Here is a 5,597-nt window from a genome sequence, read left to right as displayed (position 1 = left end):
CAAAAGTTTCTGGAGAGAATATGGGGAAGGAGGAGGAGTAACAGGGAGGGAGGGGAGACCAAACTTTTCATCGTCTCAATACAACCTCCTTCCGCCCTAGATAAGATAGCCCCAGCACTACAACAGGTGCCCTGACCGACCAGTCCGACATCAGCAATGCCCGTGGGACCCTCGGAGCTGCATTTGGGTTTGAGAAAGGTGGAATTTTGTCCCAACATTTACACCGTATAAACAGGCTTTCAGTTTTTTCACTGTGCGCCGCCATTGTTGCCAAAAGTCTCATTTCCAGAGAAAGTTTTTTTTTCCCCCCTACAAATGTATTTTTTTGTTATAACGACCAAATATATAGGTTGATAAGAGGGATGATTAGGAAGAGGTGATTAAGACCATATGCCATATGCATAAATGTGAGGCACATTATCTGCTCTTATCCTCTTATCCCAGACTCAGAGCTGTCAGGCGGCCAATTTGCACAACATTATTGTGACACAAGCCACACTGCCCACCCACACTTACTAAAACCTCATTTACTAACTGCAAAGCGCTAGATGGAAGCATAATTGTTACCCTAGCAACCCAGGTGGCCATTAGAAAAGTCAGGATGGTAGATAAATAGTAGAGCAGGGGTGCCCTTAACTTTTTGCAACGAGAGCCAGATTTGGTGACGTGAAAATGTGTGGGGGCCGACCATTCCGCCCAACATTCTTTGAACCATTAACATTAAATTACAGGAATCTAGTAATCATTGCAGTAATATTTGGGCACATTAGTGAAATGATCTGCCACTTGGTCTATACTGCTGCCTGTGTGCTGAAGGTGTTAGCAATAGACACGTACTGGAACGTAGTGACGCCATACTTTAGTTTACTGTACTGGCAGTACGTCTATTGACACCTTCAGCCCTAAAGAAGTATGTGAGAGCTTCACTACGTGCCAGTACATGTCTATTGTTAACACCTTCAGCACACAGACAGCAGTATAGACTAAGTGGCAGATCATGTCACTAATGTGCCTTAATATTACTGCTATTATATTCCTGATCGCACTGTGCTGGGGGGCCTCATTATTATTAATTTCATGATGGAGGCTGAGGGCCGGTGTAAATTTGAAAAAGGGCCGCAATTGGCCCCCAGGCCGCACTTTGGACATGCCTGTAGTAGATGTTCTCTGGGTTGCTGAAACTCACGCCAGACATCAGCAGCCCACAAGTCACAGCCCCTCAATTTTTTTGGGAGTTATTAGATTTTGGGCTTCATCCCTTCCTGTCACCCTAAAGGCCCCCATACACCAATAAAAGCTGCTGACAGACCAAGTCGGCAGCTTATTGGGCCGTGTGTGGGGCCATCCGACGGGCTTCCTCGATCGATATCTGATCTCGATCGAGCAGGTTAAAAAATCCCGCGGATCGCGCCCGCATCTGTGTGTCTATACGGTCCTGCAATTCCACCACCCTTATCGGATCCATTGTGATCAGATCATTGGGCCCTAGGGGGCATATTAGGGAGTGATCCACTCGTTTGGGGGTGTCTCTACGTCTATGGCCATTCCCCCGATTTCTGAAGATTTTCCACGATTTGGAACAATTTGAAATCTGTGCACAGAGCATTTCAGTGACATCAGCGGGGCTGTGCGCAGCATGGAAACTGTGACATCAGGAGATGCAAGTGATGTCACTTCCATTGACGTCAGGGTAGCCAGGTTGTCGATTTTCCAGCCAAGTTTCGGCTACTTTTTAGACCTTTGGTTGGTTTGTACTTTGGAAACCAGCCAATATCTTTTTCTTATCCTAATGTACCAAGCCTGCATCTGCCAATGCATGTTGGGTAATTTATTTTTTGTTTAATAATTTGCTGACTGACAAGTTTAATGTAAGACTACAATACCCAGCATGCAACAGGACTGACGTGTGTAGAAGCCGGGAGTTACCAGATTTTGGGCTCTGTCTTATTTTTGCATTTTCAAGTGACTTTCCTCAATTGCAGTCAATTTTGGGGCAAAAATCTTCTGGCCACCAAAATGTCTACAGGTTGACCTGTTATACCAATATTTATTGAAAATGTATATGTGTTAGTGCCTTATGGGGCTACTATACCTCCTGGGCCCCTCTGTATGCCCCTGGTGACAAGTGAATCTGTCCCATTTTGCTTCATGGAAAAATTTTCAAATCAGTGAAAATTTGAAAACCGCATATTTTCACATACATAGAATTTTTTTCACTGCACATATTGTGCTATTTTTGGGCTGCTTTTGAAGTGCCTCTTGGCTAGTTCTGAACTGGTTTTGTAGCTGACTTTGGCTGGTTTTGAAAATTAGACCAGGCAACCCTGATTGACATCACTTCCAGGCCAGAAAAATGTTGGCACAGCACACTGCAGGTCCTCCTATAACCAGATTTAAAGAAGTTGACAGCTCTGTATCCGGGTTGCTTGGCAAAAAGCCACTCCTGGTAACTTCAAGAGCCAAAATTCTTATTGTTAAATCAGAATTTCAACTCATCTTGTGATTAGCAATGTGCTCCTCCCACTCGACCTGCTCTAATGCAAGAAAAAAAGGGCTAGGTTGTGGTGGCATAGGCTGGGCTGCCTCAATGCAGCACTCAGTGCCATATAGAGGTCCTGAATATAAACATAAGGGGGTGATTCTGCCCTGCCTGCTTCAGGCAATTGCACTCTCTGCACTAAAAGATCAACATTTCTGACTAGGCCCCTCCATACAAATTAGCAGAATTGTATTTTCAATAAATGTAGTTTAAAGCATAAGGTGAACCAACAAGCACTGAGAATTACTGTTCAGTAATGGACACATAGAAGTGGTTCAGTAATAAAAACCTGGTACCTGGTAATAACCAAGCAATAGTCTATTATTTGACAGCTGGCAATTATACAAATTGCTGGGTGTAATAAAATGACTGGTATGCCTATAGGCTGCATGTCTCAGTGTACTGTCAGGACTCAGGAGCTTTCAGACGGCACTTGGGGAATCAGAGGAGATCGACCTGTGGTGCTAATGACCATGGGACACACTAGTTATCTCTCTCCTGTAAATGCAACATTGCTTTCCTTTGAAGCAGTCCTGTTTCGTATTGCAGTCTATTACATTCAATGCAAAGATATGTGATCAGAGGAAAATGCACACAGAACGTTTATTATGGTCCTTGAATTTGTCTCATGCATGCAAAACAACTGTTCTGTGAGGCTACAATTTTATTGTTACTTTTTATAACGTATGTGCCTATTCAGGGGCCCCTCCTATGCTTATTCCAGTCTCTCGCTGAAGCTACTGCCTGGTTGCTAGAAAAAATAAGGCCCTAGCAACAAGATAGATGCTGAAATACCAAACGGGAGAGCTGCTGAACAAAAAGCTAAATAACTGAAAAACCATTAAAAAAATGAAGACCAATTGCAAGGCTGCCAAAAGGCTGCGTCTCTTAACCGGATAGGCCAACGGAACAAGGACCACTAAAAAAATCAAACCTGCCCGATCGATATCTGCCCGATTTTTGGCCTCATATTGATCAGGGAGAGCCCTCGGAATGCTCCCTACACAGGCAAATAAACTGTAGAATTGATCTAAAGGACCAACAGCAGCTTTAATCTGCCTGTGTATGGCCACCCCCAGTAATAGTTCAGCAGCCAGATTTAAGTGATATTCTAGTTTTAAAATCTAACTGAGGCCAATACCAAATTAGGAAGTACCAGCTGTGCATGGTTTCACAAATTCCTGAAATAATGTACCCGATCCGTGCATGTCTTCCGCAAGCCAGAGAGGCTATCTTACAAGGGAGGGTTAGTGCACCCACCCCCTTGCATTTTCACCATGGTGTATGCTGGGAGGCATAGACCTATTATCCCATTTAGTAAAAGGGATTAAAAAAAAATCGGGATTGTGTCTAGCTTTCCAGATGGCAATGATATTTGAAAAGTATGGCATGAGCGTTGTAACCCTTGTTATATTCTGACTCGCTGCTTATTTACTCTCATTGTCTCTGTGGCCTCATATTTAAATTTCCATCAGAAATAGGAAATGAAATGCTAGTTGCAGCTAAGCTGCAGTCAATAGTCTGGTTTTGCCAGGATGGGAAGTTTATAAATTATAGCCGAGAAACAAACATTTCCAAGGGAAGGGTTGGAGTTTAAACATATGTTTAGGATACGGTACAAATGCTCATTCATTCTGTTGGGTTATAAATTAGTTACGGCTTATAATGAATGGCTTGGAAATAGAATGTGTTCTAGCAGCGTAATTAAAGGGGAAGTTTACCTTTAAATTAACCATTAGTATGGTAAATACAGTAGTTGAGCTTAATCTAAGCAACTTTTCTGTTAGACTTCATTATGTATTCTGAATGGTTTCTGATTAACTAGTGTCCGTATTTTGCATGCAACTGTTAAACAAAAAAGCTGATTCATCTTAAAGTGGCCATACACAGGCCACACAAAGCTGCTAACAGACAAAGTTGGTCAGTATATGGGGCCCTCCTACGGGCTTCCACAATCAATATCTTGCTGAAAATTGATCAGATGTCGATCAGGGAGGCTTAAAATTCTTGTGTGATCGAGGACCGCATTGGTTTATTGATGCAGTCTTTGATCCCACTGCCTGCATTCCTGGCCTTGTGAGCATATTGGTGAATGATCTGCTCATTTGGCAACCTCTCCAAATGAGAGGATATGACCACCTTTACACACTTATTTCCAAACTGCTCCCTGATCTCTAAAGTTATTAAGCCCTAGCAACCAGATATCAATTGAAATTCTTAGCTTGAAAAATGCAGTACAAAAATGTAAATATTTTAAAAAAACCACACAAATACTGCTGGCTACATCATACTTAAATTTTATTTTAATGTGAACTACCAGGCAGAAATAATAATTTTAGTATTCCCTAGCAATCTTCACATGACAGTGCTAGAATCTGACATGATCTCTGCAACTGTTATTGATTCATAATGCAGCTGCCATGGTTCTTCGTCAGGCTACAAATGCAACTATTGGACAATTGCCTGGCCGATATACTACTGCTAGATTTTCTAAAAGAAAATTGATAAGAAAAATGATAGAAAAATCCTACTACACCTAAATATAACCTAGAATTGTGTGTCCCTAAATATACACCAACAGACACCAGTGCAACACTAATAGAAGGTTAAAAATTAAGGGTATTTTATCCCTTACTCCACCTCCCACCTAATGAACTCACACACAACCAAAAAATTAACCCTCTCTTTATGGGCACTTATAAAGCCTGGAGACACGCCCGACATAAAGGGAATACCACACAAGCCCTTTCCCTATATCTACCTTGGACTGGTAATAAACAATTCCCAAATGGTCTATTATCTAATACGTTCACTACCTGGCGAAACAATGACATCTATTGCATAAGAGACATACTCACTAGCACACTAAATGTCATGACACACGCGGAAGCATCCGCTAAACACCCGATTCTTTGCAGACAACATTTCCACTACTTACAAGCTACCCACTATGCAAGGGAGGTATTACGTAAGATGGCAGAGCAAGACATAGCTAGTCCATTAAACCATATATGGAAGGGACCCAACACACCACGCTCCACATCCTACATTTACAAAC

The sequence above is a fragment of the Xenopus laevis genome, chromosome 5L (assembly GCF_017654675.1).
Source record: "Xenopus laevis strain J_2021 chromosome 5L, Xenopus_laevis_v10.1, whole genome shotgun sequence".
In the NCBI taxonomy this organism is placed as follows: domain Eukaryota; kingdom Metazoa; phylum Chordata; class Amphibia; order Anura; family Pipidae; genus Xenopus; species Xenopus laevis.
The sequence above is the reverse complement of the archived record's forward strand: the minus strand, read 5'-3'. Positions refer to the sequence as shown.